Here is a 24,413-nt window from a genome sequence, read left to right as displayed (position 1 = left end):
ACAGTTGTATACTTCCAGACCCAGGGCTCCTCCCTGCAAGTGCTCCAACCTCTTCCTCTAGATACTTGGGTCTATCACAAAATTGGTTCTGAACCAAAGACATGATCTTCAAAGGATTAGAAAGAAGACATCTGAGTGTCAGCCACTTGTCTCCACTTTTACAAAGTGGGAAACCACTCCAGAGAACCTGGAGGCCTCCAAGTGTGAGTACACTCGGGACAGAACAGCAAAGGGATAGATTTGCAGTGGAAATCCAGGAAACAAGCAGCCTTTAAATATGTGTAAAGCACCTGTGATGCACAGCAGGATCTGAGGAGGTACAGGAAGTGTGTAAAGCATGGTCAGGCTCCATCTCAGAGAGCAGAGTCTACATACTGATGCATTCAGCAAGGCCATTTCTACTCATACTTGAACAAGAAGTACACCATACAACAGAGTTGATGGAATACTAAGTCACATGGTGCTATAGTCTGAATGCTTGCACCCCTCATTCCTGTTGATAACCCTTGAAGTGACAGTACCAAGAAGTGGGTCCCAAAGCCAGCAGTCCCATTTTTCTCAGTCCCTGTTCTTGAAAATTAAAACCTTCATGGATGGGGGGAGGGGCTAGTGAGCCCTGTTGAAATGTGATTAAGCAATAAGGCAGTCAGAGGACTGAATGGTAGCAATGGCCTCAATCAACAGATGCAAAGAATGGCCTAGCCTTTACAAAGCTCTCTTCTGGCAAGTTAGGATACCATGGTCTCCATGTTACCACCTTCCACGGGAGGACACAGCCGAAAAAGCTCCATCTTGTTATCAGACAGCCACTCTCTCCAGACACAAAACCTGCCAGTGCCTTGATTTTAGACTCCAAGGTCTCTAAAAATGTGTGGAATAAACTAATTCTGTAGTCAGAAACTACCAAGCCTGGGGTGTTCATAGAACAGAAGCATACTAGGGTGTGGTGGCAACCTTAAGTGTATCAAAAGCTCTGAGGAAGTAACTTCCAGCAAGGACCACAGAAGTCAGGAAGTGAGACTGTGCATGCGTGTGTGTGTGTGTGTGTGTGTGTGTGTGTGTGTGTGTGTGTGTGCACTAAAACTGGAACAAAGAGAGGCAACAGAGGCACATTTTGAATCCAGAATTCAGTCATATTTATTGCAGCTCAGACCGCCTCTTGTGTGCTTTGTGTGACAGAGGCACTTCAGGGGAAGAGAAGGTGAAGGAATCACATCCTGCCTTCAACACAAGGAGAAAGTGTAGAACTATATTACAGGCAAAATAGGGTCATTAGAGCCATGCACGCAAGGACAGTGTCATGAATCCTGGGAAATTAAATGCCATAGTCAGTGGGAGTATCAGTAAGGAAGGCTTATAAAGCCACCAAACTTTTAAATGGACAGGCAAAGACAAACCTTGTAGTGATGGATGGAGTCACAGAGGTGGGAATGAAGAGCATTTTTGCAGGAGTGGTAGAAAAGCTGGATCACTACAGTGATGGATAATGGGATAGGAGGACCATAGAGTGAAACTGAGTAGGTAGTGTGGAACCAGAACAGATCAAAAAAAAAAAAAAAAAAAGAGGGTTGGAATTTATTTCATACTTTATAGACCACAGGGAATCAGAGAAGGACTTTGAACAAAGTAATGAGACAAGAGAAATCATGCTAAAAAAGATCAGTCTAGCCTTGAAAGGACAATACTCAACTGCATATGGAAAAACACAGAACCCAGGATAGCTAAAACAATCTTATATAATAAAAGAACTGTTGGAGGTGTAACCATCCCTGACTTCAAGCTGTACTACAGAGACATAGTAATAAAAACCACATGGTATTGGCATAAAAACAGAAACATTGATCAATGTAATTGAACCAAGGACCCAGATATAAATCCACACACCTATGGATACCTGATTTTTTTTTTTTTTGTAAAGAAGCCGAAAATACACAATAGAAAAAAAGAAAGCATCTTCAACAAAGGGTGCTGGTTTAACTGGATGCTAGCAAGTAGAAGAATGTAAAAAGATCCACATTTATCACCCTGCACAAAACTCAAGCTCAAGTGAATCAAAGACCTCAACATTAAACTAGACACACTAAACTTGGTAGAAAAGAAAGTGGGGAACAGTCTTGAACACGTTGGCATAGAAGACAACTTCCTGAACAGAAAAACAATAGAACCAGCATTAAGATAAAAATAATGCGGCATCATGAAACTGAAAAGTTTCTGTGAGGCAAAGGACACTGTCAATAGGACAAAAAGGCAGCCTACAAAATGGGAAATGGTTTTCACCAACTTCACATTCAGTAGAGGACTAACATCTAAAATATATAAGGAACCTGAGAAACTAGACATCAACAAACCAAATAATCCAATTTAAAAAATGGGTACAGAGCTGGGCGGTGGTGGCACACACCTTTAATCCCAGCACTCGGGGAGGCAGAGGCAGGTGGATCTTTGTGAGTTCAAGGCCAGCCTGGGCTACCAAGTGAGTTCCAGGAAAGGCACAAAGCTACACAGAGAAACCTTGTCTCAAAAAAACAAAACAAAACAAACAAACAAAAAATGGGTACAGAGATAAACAGAAAATTCTCAACAAAGGAATCTCAAATACCTGAGAAACACTTAAAGAAATGTTCAACATCCTTATCCATCAGGGAAATATGAATTAAGACTGCATCTTATGCCTGTCAAAATGATTAAGACAGTAACACAAGTGATCGTTCATGCTGGCAAGAATGTGAAGCAAGGGGAACACTTCTACATTGCTGATAGGAATGCAAACTTGTACAGCCACTATGAAAATCACTATGGCAGTTCCTCAGAAAACTGGGAATCAATCTACCTCAAGATCCAGCTATACCACCCTTGGGCATATACCCAAAGGATGCCCCATCCTACCACAAGGACATTTGCTCAACTATGTTCATAGCAACATTATTCGAAATAGCCAGAAACTGGAAATAACCTAGATGTCCCTCAACCAAGAATGGCTAAAGAAAATGTGGTACATTTACACAATAGAGTATTACTCAGATGTTAGAAAAAAAATGGCATCGTGAAATTAGAAGGCAAATGGATGAAACTAGAAAAAAATCATGCTGAATGAGGTAACCCGGACCCAGAAAGACAAGCATGACATGTACTCATCCATAAATGGATATTAGCTACTAAGTTAAGGATAACTATGCTATAATCTGCAGACTCAGGCTAAGAAACAAGGAGGGCTCTGGGTGGGGCAGGGGGTGGGAGAGATGCTTAGATCTCCCTGGGAAGGGGAAATAGAATCGATTTTTACAGGTGGACTGGGGGTGGGTGGGGATGGAAACATGAGGGATCAGGTGGGGAACAGAGGGACAGAGTGGGAGAGTACAGGTGGAGATGAGTGGAATAGAGGGCACATGGGGGCAATGTGGAAACCTAGTACAGAGGAAACTTCCTGGAACCTATGAGGTCGACCCTGGCAAGCACTCCTCATAATGGAGGATACAGAGCCTGGACCTCCAGAGTAGCCAGGCAAGGTTACCAGTGGAGGGACCAAGATAACAACCCAGTCACAAAACCTTTGACTCACACCTGTCCTATCTGCAAGATGTGCTGGGGCAATGGTGACTTAGAGCTTGTGGGAGCAGCCAACCAATGACTGGTCTAATTTGAGGCCAAGCCATGAGAGAGAGCCCAAGCCTGACACTGCCAGGAACTAGAAGCAGTCCTAGGGTAAAACCAAACACGACTGACAAAAGAAAATCAATGAAATGATTCCTAATGATACTCTGCTACACTCATAGATTGGTACCTAGTCCAGTCAACATCAGAGATGCTTGCCCCAGCAACTGATGGGAGCAGATGCAGAGACCCACAGCCAAACATTAGGCAGAGCTTGGGGAACCCTGAGGAAGGGGACAGGGAAGAGTTGTAGAAGCCAGAGGAGTTGAGGATACCAGGAGAACATGGCCAACAGAATCAACTAAGCAGGACTCATAGGGACTCACAGAGACTGAAGCGGCAATCACAGAGACTGTATGGGTCTACAGTAGGTCCTCTGCTTACATTCTGTGGATGGTTAACTTGGGTGGTTGTGGGACTCCTAACAGTGGGAGAGGGGCTATCTCTGACTTTTGGGACCTTTTTCCTCTGACTGGGTTGCCTCTTCTAGCCTTGATATGAGGGTTTGTGCCTAGTCTTATTGGATCTTATTAAGCTATGTTTATATCCTTGGGAAGCTGGCTCTTTTCTGAAAGGAAACGAAGGGGCAGTAGATCTGGGGCAGAAGGAAGGTGGGGGAAATTGAGGGAAGTGGAGTAAGAGAGGCTGTGGTCAGGATGTACTGTATGAGAGAAGAATACATTTTAAAAAAATAAAAAAAGAGCAGTCTAGGACATACACTTCAGTGGTAGAGCACCTGCCTAGCATGCACAAGGCTTTGTGATTCATCCTTAGCAACTCCAAAAAGCAATCTAGGAGTCATTTACAAGTGTCATTAGTGGATATAATTCAGGGAGGTGAAGCAGGAAACTGTTAAGAATTTTTAAGGTGTGTGACTTTCATTTGTGCTGCATTTGTTTAAGTCTGTGAAGCTGTGTTACTGTGCCTGTCTAAAACACTCAATGGTCTAATAAAGAACTGAACAGCCAATAGCAAGGCAGGAGAAAGGATAGGTGGGGCTGGCAGGTAGAGAAAATATATAGAAGGAGAAATCTGGGAGAAGGGAGAAGAAGAAACCAGAGAAGGAGGAGGATATTAGGGCCAGCCAGCCGGCTACACAGCCAGCCACGGAGTCAGAGTGAAAGTAAGGTTACAGAAGTAAGAGATCAGGAAAAGCCCAGGGGCAAAAGATAGACAGTGATAATTTAGGTAAAGAAAAGATGGCAAGAAACAAGCCAAGCTAAGGCTGGGCATTTATAACTAAGGATAATCCTCCATGTGTGATTTATTTGGGAGCTAGTTGGTGGGCCCTCAAAAAAGAGCCAAAACAAGCAACAACATTTTGGTATACTAATATGGTGCTCAAGTTTCCATAGTGCCTGAGAAAGCTTTAAAAAATATGGAGGATATGGCTCCTTTAAAAGTTTCTACCTATTGGCAAACCCTTGAGCAGCCAATTCATAGGAACAACAAACTAAGTAAAAACACCGCCACAGTGCAAGCATCAGCTTTCAGAGCTCTAGGAAGGTTGAATGCAGTTCCTGTAGAATGCAGGCAAAGCTCCCACTGGCTGGGGTGTCACATTTGGCTTTCATGACCTGAAAAGTGGGTGGAGCCAGCTGACAGCCTGTGAGGTAAATGTTAGCAGTTTAAAGGTTTGCTCAATAGAGTCAAAAAAGGCTGAAGGTACTGCCCGGATGGAAAAATCTCTAAGCAGGATACAATGTGTTTAACAATTTATGTAGGCTTAAGAAAAGAAAAAGGGTATAGTCATAGAAAACAATGAATAGTTTAAAAATAAGTGTTTAAAGAGAGATAGTAAAAGTAACATAAAAGAAAAAAGCCGCATAAGATGGGAAATACTCGAGGAGTTTGGATTCTATATAGCATTGTGTTGATTTTGAATTTTTTTTTAATGTTGATAAGCAAACAACAGCTGCTGGCAGACATGGGATTGTGAACAGGACTGTAAAATTGAACCAACCTAGATACTTTAGGGCTATCTTACCTTTAAAAAAAAAAGAAGTCAAAAATGTATTTTTCACATGGAAATAAAAAAACACTTTGGAGGTTTTTTTCCCCACAGGAGACAAGAGGCTGTAGATTCCTTCAGAGTTAACATGGACCAGGTTTGATCAGGCGAGACCTCCTGGGACTTGACAGGTGATGTCTATCAACAAAGGTTACTGCTGGTCTTCCCAGGACTTGGTCATTATCTCAAAGTTTTCTCTCTGGGCTAAGGATACTTTGTCCACAGACAGCAGGAAGCAGTTTAGATAATATGACACCCACATTCCAGAGGAGGGATGTGGGAGGTTTTTGATTATTTGGTGGGTTATGGATGTTTGTGATCATTTAGGAAAATATAATATATTGATACAAATTTAAATTTTTTTACACTGTATAAATGTTTCTACTCTTATCTAAAGGGTTTTTGTACATTGATGCAAATTTAAGGTTGTTTTTGTTATCACATAATGTATATATGCTTCTATTCTTGTTTAAGGTATTGTACCTATGTAGTTCATTTAAAAATGTAAGGTAAAATTCTAGTTCTTGAAAGTTGTTATTATAAACTATATAGGACAATCAAGAAACAGGTCAGTAGTTGGTCATTTATAACAATCAAATTTATAGATATGTTAGGTATGTTTTCCAGGTTAAACAGATATGTTTTAGATAGATGGTCTTCAAATACTTTAAAGACCTATAGAATAAGGCATTTAAAATGTTTTGCTAACTTTAAGCTTTTCATGACAATGAGACACATCTGCTCTTGGCAGCACCAACTTACTTCAGAGAAGATGATGGACATTGAAGAAACTCCTTACAGAGTTTGCTTTCATTGTGACAATGTTAGACACACTGGGCAAAGAAACTGCTCTTTCCTTTGACTGGTGACAATGTGCTGTGCAGACTGGACATGCAGGACACACAGGAAAAAGACTGTTGAACTTTGCCAAAATGAGGCAGGACAGTCTTTCAAAATTCCTGCTTCATGGAAGAGTCTGCCAGACATTCTGTAGGACACAGAGAAAAGTGATTGATGAACTTTGCCAAAACAAGGCAGGACAGTCCTTCAAATTTCCTGCTTCACTGAGAAATCTGCCTGATAATCTAGGCCTGTAGGATGAAGACAGATGCACCAAGGTTACAGAAGGAACTTTGGGTGACTGTCTAGGCAGTCAGATGTCTCTGTCATTTCTTGAGTTTTGGAAGTTGTTTGCAATATACTTTTTGTTTACTTAAATAATATTATCCTTCAAGGCTGGGCATTGGTGACACACGCCTTTAATCCCAGCACTCGGGAGGCAGAGGCAGGCAGATCTCTGTGAGAAACCCTGTCTTGAAAAACCAATATATATATTGGACCTCCTTCTGAGGTCTTTGATGTAGTTGAATACTAGATAGTTACAGTTGCAGTTTTCCTTAGTTATGGTAAATTAGGTATAAAACTTTAGATTCGTTAAGATAGGGTAGATAATGGAGTATTTTCTTTTAATTTATCAGACACAAATGAACTGGAATTCATTACACTGTGAATATAATCTTTACTTGATAATTGTTCTTATTGTGTACAGTCTTATTATGTTAAAGTTAAAACCTTTAATTTTTGTTTAGACAAAAGGGTGAAATATTATAGAATATTATATAGTATATATTATATACAAATATAATATATATGAATAGAAGGCATGTTACTTTTGTTTATGCTCTGGAACATTTGTTTAGTGGTGCAAAGATGTGTTTGATTAAATGAAATTCACCTGCAGTCAGGAGGCTGAGTCAGCAATTAGCTGACAGGACTTAGTAGAGAGGAGTAATGTGGAGAAGGGCTTTTAAGGATAGTGAGGAGAAACATGAGAGCTTTTCTGGGAGGATGAAAGCAAGTTGAGGTTGTGAGCTCCTTGATATTCAGCCTCCCTGAGGAGCAGAATTCTACCTCAACCTTTGAATCTTGAGTTCATTAGATAGAGGGACAGAGATTTAGTTAAGTTTCCTTCATAGCTTTGAAAGAGTCAGTGCCTGAGGGAACAGAATTCCCTCAGGCCTCAGCTCTTGCAGCCTAACCGCTGCTGGTAGTGGCAGAGTTGCAGTTACTGATTCAGACCTCTGTGACTTAAAAGGCAGCAACAATTAACTAACAGGACAACAGAAACCTCCTGCAGTAACAGAGGTAAGGTAATGTGAGTCACAACCAAGTTGTGGTAGAGGATAAGGAAGGTGAGGTTTGAGTTCACAACGTGCAGGCAAGTACTTATGCGTGGGGCTCTGCTCACGTGCAGGCAATTCTAGACAGATCATGTCACTTTTGAAGTCTTCATTTCTGTATTTTTAATACTGGTCTCTACCTATAAGTTAGTATGAGGGTTAATTAACACTGGTCAAGTGATTAGAACAGTTCCTGAAACTTAATAAATCCCATGAATACTTATTAAAGGGCCATAATTACATGTAAAAAAATAACTATAACCTGGTGAATATTACTGTTTGGAAGGTAAAAGACATATAGCAAAGATTGTCCCAAAGCAAGTGATTCCAGATTCTCAGGGATCTACTTTCCTTTCTGCTGTAAGAATACAAATACCCTGACAAAAAGTATCCTAGGGACAAAAGTGGTTTATTTGAGCTCACAAACCAAAATTACAGTCTATTATTCTGTGGAATTCAAGTTAGGATCCTCAGACAGCTCATCCACAGTCAAGAGCAGAAAAGAATGGATGCTCACTTGCTTGTTTTTGTTCAGCTCAAGTTCTCTACACTTAGATAATTTTTATAACCTGCCTAGGTAATGATGCTACCCACAGTGGGTTGAGTAACTGAGACAGTTCCCAAAAACATGCCCACAGGCCAACCACAGGTAGACAGTCATTCATTGAGACTCTCTTCCCAGGTGATTTTAGGTTGTATCAAGTTAACAATTAAAGCTAAGCATCACACTCTAGAACCTATAATGCTTTATCATTCTAGATTTTAAAAAGGCTGAATAGTTGATGCTATTAAAACAGAGCATTAGCAAGTAGAATCACTTGTAAAATGGATCTCAGACAGGGAATATAAATTTTGTTTTGGTTCTTTTGAGGGTGAAGTGGCATTCAGCTGAATGTTCAACATGAAAAGTAGAGTCTACAGGGAATATTCCAGAGGAGTCAGAAAGAATGTAAGAACCAGAAGATGAGGAGGAAAGTTGTAAAACGACATGACATGGTCATTGTACTCATGAGTTCACAGCAGTTGTAGTGGCCTGCTCCAAACCCACACAAGACCAAGTCAGTTATTCCATCATGGATAGGAGAAGGGTTTACAAGGCTCTACCACTAGCTGAGGAGCTCTTGACAGCTGATGGCTGCTGGGAGTGGAAGAACTATTTTTCTTTGAAGGTGTGGCCATTAGTAGGTTGCTCATGCTCCAGTAGATGGCTTCACTCACAACTATGTATGACATATTGGCAGCACAAATTGCATTCAGTAAGAGGTGTGTGTGTGTGTGTGTGTGTGTGTGTGTGTGTGTGTGTGTGTTGGAAGTTATGTTGCAGAAGTCTAGGAAGCATTGAAGATGTGAGATGAGGGATATTAATCATAATACATTTTATAAATGTATAAATATTTTAAAAAGAAATTTTAAAAATATTTAAAATCACAAATTGTAAAGATTTAATGTTCAAAGAACAGTTTAAATATCTCTTCAGTGATGCTTTATTGACCACATGTTGAAATGATGATGTTTATATTGGACTGAGTAAACTGTGTTATTAAAATTTTTAAAAATTAAAACTGGAGCTGTGAAAGAGGACCGAGTCCTAAGATAACCAGAAGTCATGGAGTGTGTGTCCCAAAAGGAGCAGAACTCTGGAGAAGAGATCCTCAGGTCTGTCAGGTGCACAACACGGTTACTATGGCAATAATATCATCTCACACAGGTTTGGCATCAAATCCATACTCTAGGGAACACTTTGTTATTTTGTCTATGTTGTGTGACTCTATGTGGGTTGGAAATTAACACTTTACAGATGGAGGCACAGAGAGATGAAGTACTCTGTCCACAATGGCAGAGGAGATGAATGGTCTGTCCACCTGAAGACCACTCACTGCCCACTCATGGCAGCCACACTGACCCAATGGTACAAGACGACTCCAAAGAGAAGCCAGTCTCTATTTTCTTCAACACCAAGCTTTGACTCATTATCAGCTTCTATTTGAACTACTGGTCTGGCAGCCTTGCTATAGATGGTTTTAGGTGTTTTTGCACCCTCCTTTATCTGGAAATGGAGTTCCTGTGTCCCAGTGCACAGCAACAAGTCTCCAATGATGCTTCTTCCTTCCACCTGTTCCAAGGCCATGGGCAACTGGGTCTGGTTTAATCACAGGGGTGAACTGGGCTGGTCATATTCTTTATCCCAGAAATGTAACATTAGAATATGTAGAGTGAGTAGGAAATGTGACCTACAAGATATAAACCTTGAAGATGAGAGATTTAGAGAAATCTGGCATTTGAAACCAGCAAGATAGCTCTCAGTGAATAAAGATGCTTGATGCCAGTTAAGCCTGATGACCTGAGTTTGATTTCTAGGACTTATATGGTAGAAGGAGAAAATCAACTCCTGAAGGTTGTTCTCTGGGGTCTAAAAGTGCAACATGGCATATGCCTCCCACCACCACATAGAAATAAATATGAAAAGAAAGAAAGAAAGAAAGAAAGAAAGAAAGAAAGAAAGAAAGAAAGAAAGAGAGAGAAGGAGGAAGGGAGGGAGAGAGGGAGGAAGGGAGGGAGGGAGGAAGGGAGAGAGAGAAAGAAAGAGAGAGAAAAGGAAAAGAAAGAAATGTATTTTTTACGAGAGAGAAATCTGTTTTCTGAAAAAAAAAAAAGAGTTGAAGGAAATGAAGACAGAACCAGAGAGTCAGAAGGGTGGCCATCTTTGAACACCACAATGTATTCCTTCCTGAGAACTAGGCTGAGTTACACCAGGTATATGACAGGAATTTGCTGAGTTTCCATCTTTCATGTATGCACACATGCATGTGTGTGTGTGTGTGTGTGTGTATGTGTGTGTGTGTGTGTGTGTGTGTGTGTGTGTGTGTGTGAGAGAGAGAGAGAGAGACAGAGAGAGAGAGAGAGAGAGAGAGAGAGAGAGAGAGAGAGAGAGATCTGAGATCCTAGGCAAGTGATCTACCACTGAGTGTTTTCTTCATACCTCCTTTTCTTGCTTATAACTAGTTCAAATTGAAAAAGCAACATTTAAGAAAGACAAAGAATTTCAAGGAAGAATGACATTAAATTCCCATTTAAAAAAAAAATGAATGTTTGTCTCAGTTAAGGTTTCTATTGCTATGAAGAGACTCCATGAACAAGGCAAATCTTATATAAGAAAACATTTACTTGGGACTAGCTTGTAGTTCAGAGGTTTAATCCATTATCATCATGGTGGGTGACATGTAGACAGACATGATCCTGGAGAAGGAGCTTAGAGTTCTACCTCTTGATCCACAGGCTACAGGATGTGAACTGACTCATTCTGAACATAAGAGACCTGAAAGCCCACCCCCACAGTGACACACTTCCTCCAACAAAACCTCATCTACTCCAATAAGACCACACCTCCTAACAGTGCCACTCCCTTTGGGGGCCATTTTCTTTCAAACCACCACAGTGTTCATTTCTATCAAGGCCTCTAAACACTTTATGCACCAGTCTCCCATTCCATACTGTTACAGATAGAACACAACGTGAATTGCACTCCCCTGAGCTGCACCACTAATAGCTCCTCTCTAGTTAGTGCTCCCAATAGTTTTGTGAGGTGTCACTTTATATTCATGCCATTTATAAGTGGGAACACTGAGACACAGAAGGCTCAGGTGATATACTCTACCACATGCACTCCAATATCAACAGGTAAAGAAGATGGGAAGGTAGACCAGCTAGCTGTGAACCACTGAGCTCTTCCATAGATGGATAGAGGTAAAAGGCAGATTTGAAAGTGGCTATGTGTTAACACTGATCCTGCAATTATCTGCTTCTTACATTAAATATAACTGAAACTGATTTTAAATATGTGGGTTCCCTTCTGTTTGTTGTGGTTGGTACCTCATCAAAAAAGAGACATGCTGAAAGGTCATTGCCAAGTCTGCCTGAGAAGCCAAGGCTTTCTGATTATTAAGTCCCAGCTGTCTTATATTTGAGCTCAAAATACTCTACAGTCTCTGTCAAAGGGTAAGATTTAGCTGATCTCACTCAGCCTTGACAACTGGCACAAAATGGCTTCATCCCACCCTGCATGCTAGCAGAACTTGTATTGTGATGCAAATGTTTTTATTTCCTGATCACATCTCTGGAATAAACAGTCACAGAAGCCAGATGAAGAGCCTCAGAGCTTCACTGTCATATGGCTTAGCTGGGTGAATTCAATTCACATTTCCTACTTAAAATGAAATAAAAAACTAAAATTAGGTCATATTTTATAAGCTTTTGATTTTTGATCATGTAATTATTATGACAATAAAATTACTAACACCTTTTATTAAAGAGCAAAAACAGTTGTTACTGTTGTTAACAGAGTGAGTGTGCGTCTTCATACAAAGTAACTTCCTCAATAGAAATAATTCATGAAGATTAAGAAAAATGAAGCAAGTCCATTGATTCAATTCTGTGTGCAGATTTCACAACATTGAACTGAAAGCAAATGTCAAGACTTGTTAGCCAGGCATATTCAGAAAGATTTTTTTCTTTTAAGTGGAACACGTTTCTAAGTGAAAATAACAATATGACCACTACTGGTCAGTATAAAAATTAAAAATCTAGGGGCTGACAGGAGGGGTCAGTGGATAGAGACTCCTACCTCTGAACCTGATGACCTTAGTTCTATCCCTAGGACCCACATGGTGGAGGAGAGAACTAATTCTCACAGGTTGTACCCTGACTTGCACATGTGTGTCCACCCACAGACAAAATAAATAGTTAAATAAATTAATAAAAAATCTAAAGAATTTATTTGATTGCTTTGGGAACATTTTTCTGTGGAGAATCCCATCAGGTGAATCAGTATTTTAGGGATAGGAAGGTCAGACAGTCTTCCAACAAGAATGAGAAAATGGAGAAACATGAAATCAAGAGCTCACTCTCACCAAGAGCTAGTGGAGAACTACAAACACCCAAGTTCTCATCCTATGTCCTAAATGTTCATTGTGCTTTGTCTAAAAAGAGGACCTATTGCTTCACCCAAGGAAAGGGTGACCCCCACATCAGTGAAGAAGGAACCATGTTTTTCTACTGTTTCTGACGGTAAGATGTTCCCTTGCTCAACCCAATACACATGGCCACTCAGGATCTGCACTCTCTCAAGACCCTCTCAGTACCCCTCACTTTACACTTGACCTTCTAGGAATTCTGTGTGGCTTGTGGTTCTCTCCACAGTCAGATGTTTTGCAGGCCCAGTTCCTCTGACTAGTGTGGCTTTTTCCTCTTATTCCTTTATTCATGAGGGCAGTTCCTCATATGAGCAAGTTCAGAGGACACTGAGGACATTCTTCCCCACTCCCATCATAATCAATAAAAACCAAGAAATAGAACTGTAGAATTTTGATTAATGATCATGAGAATAGAACCTCAGCAAACCTTACTGTTAATGGAGACATGATGTTCTGAACTTCCTCAAAGACTGTAAGATTACCATCCAGCTGGCAATTTTCTGGTACTGTTTCCTCCAATGTGGGACTAGCCAAATGGACCTGTCGATCAGTAGGACAAGAAAGTCAAGAGGCTGTGTAAAGCCTCGCTAAACATACAAGTCGGCCCAGCAGTCCCTTTGGCTAGTGTCAACTCTCCACCCACGAGAGTGTTTTCTCTTTGACTGTCTCTTCAGCCACAGCCTACTCTCACTCTTGTAAGTGCCTCACACTATTCTGTGGCAACCTCTTCCTGGCTTCAACATGATGCTGTGTCCTGTGTGAACTTGTTTAACAGAGATCACGATGACCTCAAAACCCAAGGGAAGCCTGACTGAAATCCTGGTAACAGCAATGGTTAGGAAGGTCCCCACCTCCCCTCACAGAATCTCCATTCCTCTTCAAGGACAAGAAAGAATTGACATTCTACAGCTGCTGTGCCAATGCATGGAGCTCACTTTCTGGGGATCAGGGCTGAGAGCTTACTCAACCCCACTCCAAAGGAGCTGCTTCTATTCAACTCTGAAACACCTACCCATTGTTTACTTAACACATTGCACATCAAAGCACGATATGGCACAGACATTGTCATCCTTAAGAGGGTTACATCTTCAATTTCAGACACTCTGAAGATGTTTCTTGTTGAGGGGAAGGTGCTGCTGATGTGATTCAACATGGTGTGGGAAGTTATTCTGGAGCATCTTCATGATATGATTCACAGGGTCCTCAGATGGGGAAGAGAGAACAAAGTCAAAAAGGAAAAGGGACAATGGAAGCGTGGTTGGAAGGATGTGACGTCCGAGAACTCACTGGCTGCTGGCTTTGAGGATGAGTGAGGAGGCCACAAAGACAGAGCCTGCAAAAGCTGGACCAGAGACAGCAGGCCTTCCCCCATGCTGAGTCTTAGAAGGAGTGTTCCCTGCCTGGGATACCAGGTCTTAGCCCACTGAGAGCTCCTTTGGATTTCTGTTATTTTCAGTCACACAGGTGGTAACTCAGTATCTAGCAATGGCAGGTTAATTCACAAGACTATTTATCCTACTGGGTTTGTGAACAGCCTTTTAGAGCAGAAACTAGAATTTAGCAATTGCTCTATTCCTAATTCATATATTATTGCCCAGCACACTCATACATATACACACACATACATGCACACATATAGACAAGCACACATACATACACATATGCACACAGATACATAGACATGCACATACACACACAGCACACATATACATTCCCACACACTAGGTACTCAATAAATATTTAAGAACACATTTCTAAAAAGAATGTTGATGTCATTTGAATGTTCATCTTTAATTGTGATTATAAAATCAAACAGACAATTGGTCCTAGAAAGCACCAACTAAGGTAGATTGGAGCATGAATAAAAGGTCACTGATACACCGCTAGACTCACACTACCCCGTCACACCTCCACAACCATCCCTACCTCTAATGTGTAATGACATAATATGTCTTTGAGGGTTAGCAGAATATGCAAGGACGGGAGCTGCCTGTAGTGCTGACTCACATGGGCACCAGGTCAAGCACCATCTCGAGAACAACATTGAGAGAAGAATGACTTTCTTCCCTAGTCCTTCCAACCTTTGATGTCCACCAAAACAGTAATAGAGAAAGGGAGGTAGGAACCATGTCTACACAATATATGTGTATGTGTAAATCTAAAATGCTAACAACCCAAGTTGTCATTGTAGAACAGTGCAAACCAACTCTGACCGAGTTGACACATGGGTATTAAGGAACCAACGATTCTAGAAAGATTTCTTCTAGGCACAACCTTTTGGGGACAACTTTTGTAAAAGAAACTTTAAGCCACTTAGAGGACAAGATGTCACTGAGACACCAGGGTGAAAGAACAGGTCCAACAGTGACAAAGGAATTGGGTATGTCAAAGTAAGATGTACAAGGCTCCTAGAATTTTCTGGAAGACAACTCACTTACCATGCAGTCTGCAGGACACAGAAGACACAGGAAAGTTAAAGCAGATGAAGCAACAGGGAGATTGCTGGCCTGTTTAAGACAGAGGGTGGAGGGAGCTGACCAGTGAGAAAGGAGGAAGGCCATGCCAGGGGCGAGATTTGCAATGACATAGAGCCATGCTTTGGCACCTAATGACAGTACCACACCCAGGAAATAATGCAGATTCCAGGAACCTATCTCAGGTAGAAACACGACCTCAGACCACACAGGAAAAATGAGTGGAAACACAAGGGAGACTCTTCCAGCACTCAAACTGAGTACAGAGACACCTATCCTTATGATGGGTATTTGTTTCCTAAACACAGGGGATGCTAAGCCACCCTGTACTACTCCAAGAATGTCAAATATCCTTGCTTAAGAAAGATTTTTCTAATCACAAGGATGGTTTTCAAATATTCCACATCAATATTTAAAATAAGTTGCTCTACATGGGCACAAAGCATAAGCAAGTCAGTTATAACCTTAAAAGTAATAGCTGCCAGAACTGTATGGTAAGACCCTATTGATGAAGGCACCATATGCTGGAGCTACAGCACTCTGATAAATCAAGCTGAAACAAAGCTGGAAGCCTCCTCCCCTCATAGTGATGGAAGGTGCTATCTATATAGGCTGATTGGGATAGAAAACACATGAATAGTTTCATCCAACTGTGAATCCTGCATATGACAATACCAACCTGCCAGTCAAGATGTTTCCACTGGTATAACCTGGCATAATTCTTTTGGGGATAACCAAATGCCATTTGATTGGATTTGAGGATTGTGACACGGGAAGAAGTTCATACACTGTTCTCTAAAACTAGTGGGGTTCTATGGGGATGTCACAGGTTCTAGAGAAAACTTATTATTGATACTAAGCTAGCTGGACATATAGTCAAACTACCTTTAAATATTTATAACCTTAGACTATTGCTGCTGTATGTCTTAGCTAAAGAAGCTTATTTTTGCATTGGGTGATGATTAAAACAGATAACCAGAACTGATGAAATGCTAAGAATAGATGAGTGTTGAGTTATCAGTCCTTAATGGGACACCTATATTACCATTTCAAGACCCAGAGAATCTCACAGAAAAGGAGGTGGCGAGACTGTAGGAGCTGAGGGATGGAGAGGAGTCCTGGGAAATGCTATCTCCTGGACATGGCAGAGCCAATGCTATCATAAACACACAGCATCTGTGGCTACATGTACACGACCCACACAAAACAGTAGGGCATGAGAGCAGGAGGGTCCAGGTAGGAAGATGGGCTTTATAGGGCTCGCTTTACATGGACAGGAGTGGGACAAAAGAGAGCAGAGGGGTGGGAATATGTTCATGGTATATTGTGTGCATATAAAAATGTCAAAAATGAAAGAAGAAACCTGCTACACTATATAATTAATAAATAAAAGGGACAAAACAGTATTTCCTGAAGGAAGCAGCCTTCGCCTCCATGGATCTGGCAAGAGGAAACACACAGAGCACATGGGCTGCCTCTAAGCAGACTGATTTTATAGGCAGGGCTGATTTATAGGTGGGCATCTGGGGCACTGAAAATAAGGTTTTGAACAGCCTGAGTTCTTTTACCATTGTGACAAATCAGTCAGTGTGTTCTATAGAAGAGTCATGGATTATGGGATAATTGTACATCATCTCACTATAAATAAAATTCAGGATAAATGTTGATTTAAAAGGAGTCTGGATGCAAGCAAGAACATTAACTGAATTTGAAGGTTATCCACTTGGGTGTTCTAGTTTTTCTAGTCATACTTGTATTTTATTGCTCGACAAAGCACCAAGAGTGAAGCCTGTAACACTAATCATATAGGAAATCTGCCGCTCTTCCAACTTCACAGATCACGCACCTCATTACCACACAGGCCCTTTCCCTCACCCTCTAAATGCTGAGAGAACAAATCCACAATCAGAGATCATATCTACTTATCTCAAATAGATCATAAGTGACTTCATTTGCTTTTCTCTCTGCCTAGTTGAAACAAGAGGACAAAATTTAATGAAGACTGTGGGAAAATGATGGTCTTTGTATTATGTAAGGATAAAACAACTTACATAAAGGAAGGAGGCAGAAATTGTCTTTAACTTTAGATTTGAGTAAAATATTTTTTTTCCTGAAACTTAGGACTGAACATTGCTAGAGAAAATCAGGAAGAATTTGATCATTTGTCCAGGATAGAACAGTTGGTTCCTGGATAGTATTCCCCTGTTTCCTCCTATCACAAACCAGTTATTGATGAGAGCAAAATCAAAGTGTTTATAAACTCTTGACTTTTGCTAAGACTCAAGAAGATGGATGATAACCATTGCCCAAAATGTTTCCCTATTCCTGACACTCAAGTGTAGGTGTGAAAATCTGCATTGGTGCATAATCTCTGCCCACAATGCACAATGATCCAAGAGATACAAATGACAGATAGGGTCATTAATTGTCTCCATATGGCATGGAGGCTGATACTTGTGTGCTACTTGAGGAAAAGTGTAAACCATAATATCTCACCAGCCCAGTCACTTGGAATTATAACCAGAGGGAAGAGAGGCAAGCAGGTCCACCTCACCTTCTGTGTGACCTAGCTATGCTGTCCTGAGAGGCAGAATGGGAGAGCTCAGGGCTCTTGTTTACACACCAGGAAAAGTCTCTTGGAAAGCTTGCAGGCACATCTCACTCTCTTCTGCAGTCCTGTTTCTTTGGATAAGTAAAAGCTACAAGAACTTGGATTTTAGTCTGGTAAATTCTACAGGGCACATCTGAGAAATTCTCACTTTTTTTTTCTTACTCAGATGAATTTCTTTCTTTCTTTCTTTCTTTCTTTCTTTCTTTCTTTTTTTTTTTTTTTTTTTTTACAAACACTGAACATATTACAAGCTCACTGCCAAAGAAAACTTTCAGATTCCTTTATATTCTGTACAGAATTGGAGGGGAGAAAAAAAAAAGACTAAGGAATGGGAGTCTAGCATTTAAAACAGAGACCTACCTCACTCTGTCCTGGCAGTAGTACTGTAAAGTGAAGGATCTAACCTGCTAGCCAACTCCACCTACCAGAAAAGTAAGGTGGCAGCAGCCAACACTCTGATGATATTCTGAGTATTTTGGAGGTTTTTTTTTTTTTTTTAAGATTTATTTATTTTATTTTATGTATATGCATACTCTAACTGTATGTATGTCTTTATGCCAGAAGAGGGCATCAGATCCCATTATAGATAGTTGTAAGCCAACATGTGCTTGCATGTGTAGCCCAGGCTGGTCTCAAACTTGTGATCTTCCTGCCTCCGTCTCCTTTAGCAAATCCTACTGGCATGTGCCACCACAACCTGCTGGAAGTTGTTTTATGCAGATAAAGTCATAAAAGTAGGTGTCCCTAGGTAAGATTAATGACCTCATAAGAACAAGAAAATGCAGAATCTTTGCCATGTGAGGACACAGAAAGACAGCAATCATCTTCAAGCAGAAACAAGACACTCAGAAATCTTAATTCCCTAGCACCTAGACCTTGCACTTGCCTGTCTCTGTAGAAAGGCATGTCTATGACACTACGTAACAGCAGTGTAAGGAGATGGAGGCGTACATAAACTCAAGCTTTCCAACAATAACAATAAATGTAAATGGGAAAAGGTCCATGGATGGGAAAAGTTACATCAGATAATATTTAACTATAAGCTCTACACATACAATTAATTATTCCTTAATAAAAATGACTTCCTTCTCCTTCCACACTTCACCAAGGTCTCTAGTCAATCATAATTTCACACCTACATAATCTACTCTGTCTTCTGTTTTGCCTGTGTAGATTTATGGAAATTATCATTCTTATATTTCCTTTCTAGGGGGTTTTCAGCCTTAAAATGAGCCCCAAGAGTTCTTGAACTTGGAAACTTGGGTAGTTTCCAATACTCTTCATTGATGGAGAGCCCTTAAAATATAGATGGATTCTGACTAAGCTCTCCCCTTAAAGTTCACATCAACTTCTAAACCTTTTACTCACAAGGGCACAAACTTGTATAAGAAACAGATTCTCTTGTGAAAAAGTTGCAAGGTAGAGCAGGAATATACACTGTGCAATTAACAAGAAAGAACTGAGTGGTAAGAGGGTGATCCGGGACATGTGAGGGAAGGGTAGTTCCCACTTACTGTAAAGCCAGATGATCACAGAGAGGCAGTCTGCAAGGCAGTGCTGAAGACTGGTGAGAGCAGGCCTCATGGCCGGAGAAGCGTAAATGAGATGGGGAAATTCCATGTGTCAAGGAAATAACAAGCAGGAAGTAGAAATATAGTTATAGTTGAAGATCATTTTAGTTGAAAACTCCTTCCAATCACATAGTTTTACCTTTGTTTCTAACTGCAATTTTGCTCTCAAATATTGTGAGACAAAACGTGTGACTCATCATTATATGTCACACATCATTGAAAGGAAACTTGTTCCAGAATGTAAAGAACTTTGGAAAATAATGCACCTTCGAATGTCAGTGTGGAAATTGCACTATCCTGTCTCCAGCTCTGTGCCTCCTCAACGTCACTCACACACAGACACACTCGGAGAAGGAAACACAATGGCCCAGAATATTGCTCAGAAAGATTTTTTTCTTTTAGCTTACTCTGTGGACCTCTTTATTTACACTTGAGACTTTATCTGATTCATAGGGAGCACACTTAGTAAACAAAGAACAAAACAGAAAGCAGGTGAGAGTTAGAGCAGCCAAGATTTCCTGTGAGAAAGCACTGGATCAACCAGGACACAGCGTATATGTGAAGCGTGGGGAGAGTGGTGGGTTACTGAAGCTTGGTAAGTGCCCATGCCTTCCTGGTAGATTTAAATCATGCACAACTATCATGACAATACCACAGTTCACACATTTAAGACTCAGCTTCCCAGGTTTGTTTTATAAAAAGCCAAACCTTGCATTTTTACTAACACTTGAACTTTTTCTGAAAATTTACTACAAATATAAAAATAAAGTACATATATTATATGCTGTATATAATAGTGTATATTTCAGATACATAATATGATTAATTAACATACATATGACCCAATGTGTTTATTTAACAAACATATGTAACAATATATAATAATTCATTATTATATTTCAAATATACAGTATGACTTAACACATATGTGCTGTGATTTCTTGTAAATCAGTTCTATCTGTGATAAATTCAAGATGATCATATTCTAGGTTCATTTCTGTTGCTTGTGATAAAATGTTCTGACCAGAAGCAATGTAGGGGAGGAAAAGGTCTATTTGACTTATGATTCTGGGTCACAATCAATCACTGATGAACAAACATCAATGTTAGAACTTGAAGGCAGGCTACATGGTGTTAGCTCCAACCAAAGAATTCACTTCACAGCCAAGGAATCATGGCAAGAACCATGAAGGATGCTGCTACTGTGTGGCAGGAATATTTATGTTCTAGTAATTAGGTTACACACTCCAAGAAGACCTGCCCAAGGGATGGTGTTGCCAACAGTGGACAATGCCCTACTACATCAAACATCAAGACCATCCCCACATTGATATGCCAACATCAGGCAATTCTTCAGTTGAGATTCTCTTCCTAAATAATTCTAGGATGTGACAAGTTGAGATTTAAAACTAACCAGCACAACTCCAAAGTAAGCCCAGAGTTACTCAGTCTTCTACTGTTACTACACACCTTCATGTTCTTAACTGGTTTTTATTTGCTATTTATTTATTTTTCTATATATTGATTTTTGAGACAATGTCTTATATAGCTGGAGACTGACTTCAAATTCACCATGTGTCTAAGGATGACCTTGAACTTCTGATTCTCCTGCCTCTACCTCCTAAGTTCTGAGTTTACAGATGTGGACTACCATTTCCTGTATATGTGGTGCTGGGGATCAGATCTAGGGCTTTGTGTATGTCAAGCAGCACTCCAACCATGCCACACCTCAGCTGCTATTATTTACTTATTTTATGACATTTAAAAAAATTATGTGTGCATGCATGCAGGCATGTGTATGTGTGTGTGTGTGTGTGTGTGTGTGTGTGTTTGTGTGTGTGTGCGCGCACGTGTGTGTGTGTGTGTGTGTGTGTGTGTGTGTGTGTGTGCGCGCGCATGTGTGTGCTAACATGTTAATACAGGTGCCTGTAGAGTCCAGGAGACAGTGTGGGACAACCTGGAGCTGGAGTTACAGGCAGTTGTGAGCTGCCTGACATTGGTGCTGAGAACTGAACGCAGGTCCTCTGCAAGAGCAGTACATATTCTTAACTGTAAAGCCATCTTTCTAGCCCCTGCATTTTTTTATTTTTTTATTTTTAGGGACCATTAAAACTCCTTGGAGTTCTGGAGGCATGGAGGAAAAAAAAGTGAGATGTTCTTTTCTCTGGAATGGTTCAGCGGAAAGGAAGCCTGTGCTGTGTGGAAAGCTGTGCTCTAGAGATTGTCATGACAGGAGTGTTCTCTGATTGGGATGCTACTGTTTTCCCACAAAGTAATGTAACTATAAATAGTTTAATCATGAAATTTATACAGTTAAATTATTTTTAAAAATAAGTGTCAGAATGTATTAAATCTTTTTTCATATTTCCAACTAAATATAACTGTTGCTTACCATTATAAAATAAAGGGCTTTCTTTTTCAGTAACTAAGGAAAATAGCCAAGTTTTTAGAGAAAGAAAAAAATATCACTTAAATTTCCAAGTTTGAACTAGACTGCTAGGGATGTCTTTCTGTATGCTGTGAATTTGTTGCTCTGATTGATTGATAAATAAAACACTGATTGGCCAGTAGCCAGGCAGGAAGTATAGTATAGGTGAGATAAGGAGAGAGGAGAATTCTAGGAAGTGGAAGGCTGAGTCAGGAGACACGGCCGCTGCCATGAGAGGCAAGATGTAAAGTAAGCCACAAGCCACATGGAAACTTATAAATTAATAGAAATGGGTTAATTTAAGATATAAGAACTAGATAGCAAGAAGTCTGCCACAGCCATGCAGTTTATAAGTAATATAAGTCTCTGTGTGTTTACTTGGATCTGAGTGGCTGCGGGCCCAGCAGGAGTGGAGAAATCTCCAGCTACACTAGACCCATCAATGATCAGGCTGCTGAGACATGTTTTCCAATCTTTAACCCCATGACACACTTTCAGTCTTTGTTCTGAGTCCCCAGTCCAACACTCACATATAAGCCATGCAGCTTCCCTGGCAGGCTTGGTCACGCAGGTTCTATTCACCTGCACTTAAAGCGGGATTTTAGAATTCAGGATCCCTGTAAGATAGTTCAATAGGTAAAGACACATGACTCAAAGCTTGGTGACCCACTTCAATACTCAGAACTCACACAGCGGAAGGAGAGAATTGACCTCTGCAAACTGTCCTCTGGTCTCCGTGGATGGGAGCCAGGACATGCCAGGCTTTCTCAGAAGCTCTGAATGAAAGGGCAAAGGGAACCGAGCCCTCTCCTTGCTTGAGGGGCCAGGTCCTTGAAGGAATTAAGGTTTTGGCCCATGGAACCTGACTCCCCTCCCCTATAGGACATTAGAGTTATCAGCTGAAGGCCACTGTGTGTTCCATCTGTGGTACACTTGAGATACCCTATGCTCCCTGTGTGGAACTTTGCTTGATTAGCTTCCTGCTGAATTTGTCTCATTATGGGATGGTTTTTCTGCCGAGTCTGCTCCATTTCACTCCTGCAGATAGGACATAAGATGTCACACTTATTAATAAACTTACTTGTAAGCCATGAGCTCTCGCAAGACGGCCATGTTGTAACTTTCCTATCTCCTTCCCTTTCTCATCCCTGTGCACTCCCTCAGGGACCTGTCACTGAGGAACAACAGCATGCTGGCTCCAGGGCACTCCACATATGAATCGTGGTGTGCACACGTGTATGCATGTATACACACACACAGGCACACACGCGCGCACACACACACGCACGCACACACACGCACACATGCACACACACACGTGCGCACACACACACATGTACGTGAGTGCACACACACATGCACACACACACACACGCACACACACATGCATGCGCACACACACACTGTAAGTAAATAAATAAAATTTAAAAATTATTTGAGGGAGTATTTTGGGAAGAAATGGGCTAGGCAAGATGGGTGGGAACAAAGTGTAATGATAGATATGTATGTGAGTGACAGTGAAATCCATTACTTTGCATATTAAAAAAATCAATAAAAATAAAATTTAAAAACTAAAACTATTTGTCTAGGTTAAACTTTTCCTAAATAGTGTGAGTGCATCTTTCGATGCATTGGGGAGTTCTGTTCCTCTGTGCTCCATCCTGGAGCTCTGAAGCAGGCATGGAACCTGAAAGTTACAGGCAATGCTTTAGTTCTCAGCAAAGGAGAGAAATGCTGGGATCTTTGTACTTGGGCTGACATTTAGACTTTGTCCATCCATAGCTGATAACTGCTACAGAAAGAATGCCAAGTCAGTGATTTACTTATTGGAATATTTTTACTAAAACAGTTCTCTTTTATAGCAACTTTTATCTCCTTGGCTGCTGGGTCTGACTCAGGCTTGGACAGCATGCTTATCAGAATATTCCCAAGCATGCTCCCCTGTTGCAGAGATGGGCACGGTTTATGCTTGAACATCTACAGGTAACATTTTCCATGTAATACACATGTATGTGCATGTTCTTGACCTAAATTTTTAAAATTATTACCTTATCACAAATGAAGTGATTTTGTGGTATTTCATATATATATATAATTTGTTTTTATTTACCCTCACTACCTCCCCACTCCTCTCTCCCCTGCTGCTGGTCCCATCCCTACCCTCTGCTTCTGTAGCACATGTACTGTCACCCCCTCTTGTCCCCTTCCTTCTGATCTTTCTCTCATTTCATAGTCTCATCTTCTTTCATGTCCACTATATACATAATATGCATACATGTGATTATATCTATATCCCAGGTGAGATAACATATATTATTTGTGTTTCTGAGCCTGGCTTATTTCACTTAACATAATGAGCACCACTCCCACCCATTTTCACGAAAACATATTGCTGACCTCTGACTTTGCAATCAAACGCCCTGTTCCTAACTCACCCAGACCAAAGCCAAGCAGTGATGAAGTTCACACGTGCAACCAAAGGAGACAGATGAATAAAGATATCTGCTGATACTCATG

The 24,413-nt window shown here is 40.7% G+C and overlaps 1 protein-coding gene across 4 annotated transcripts in view; it reads right to left on the bottom strand.

Annotated features, from left to right (window-relative positions):
- The window catches only part of Slc44a5 (solute carrier family 44 member 5), a 348,525-nt gene that overhangs the window by 116,844 nt on the left and 207,268 nt on the right, over positions 1-24,413 (bottom strand). The window lies entirely within an intron of this gene.

The sequence above is a fragment of the Onychomys torridus genome, chromosome 6, assembly GCF_903995425.1.
Source record: "Onychomys torridus chromosome 6, mOncTor1.1, whole genome shotgun sequence".
In the NCBI taxonomy this organism is placed as follows: domain Eukaryota; kingdom Metazoa; phylum Chordata; class Mammalia; order Rodentia; family Cricetidae; genus Onychomys; species Onychomys torridus.
Note: the sequence above shows the minus strand (reverse complement) of the source record. Positions and strands in the feature narration are given on the sequence as shown.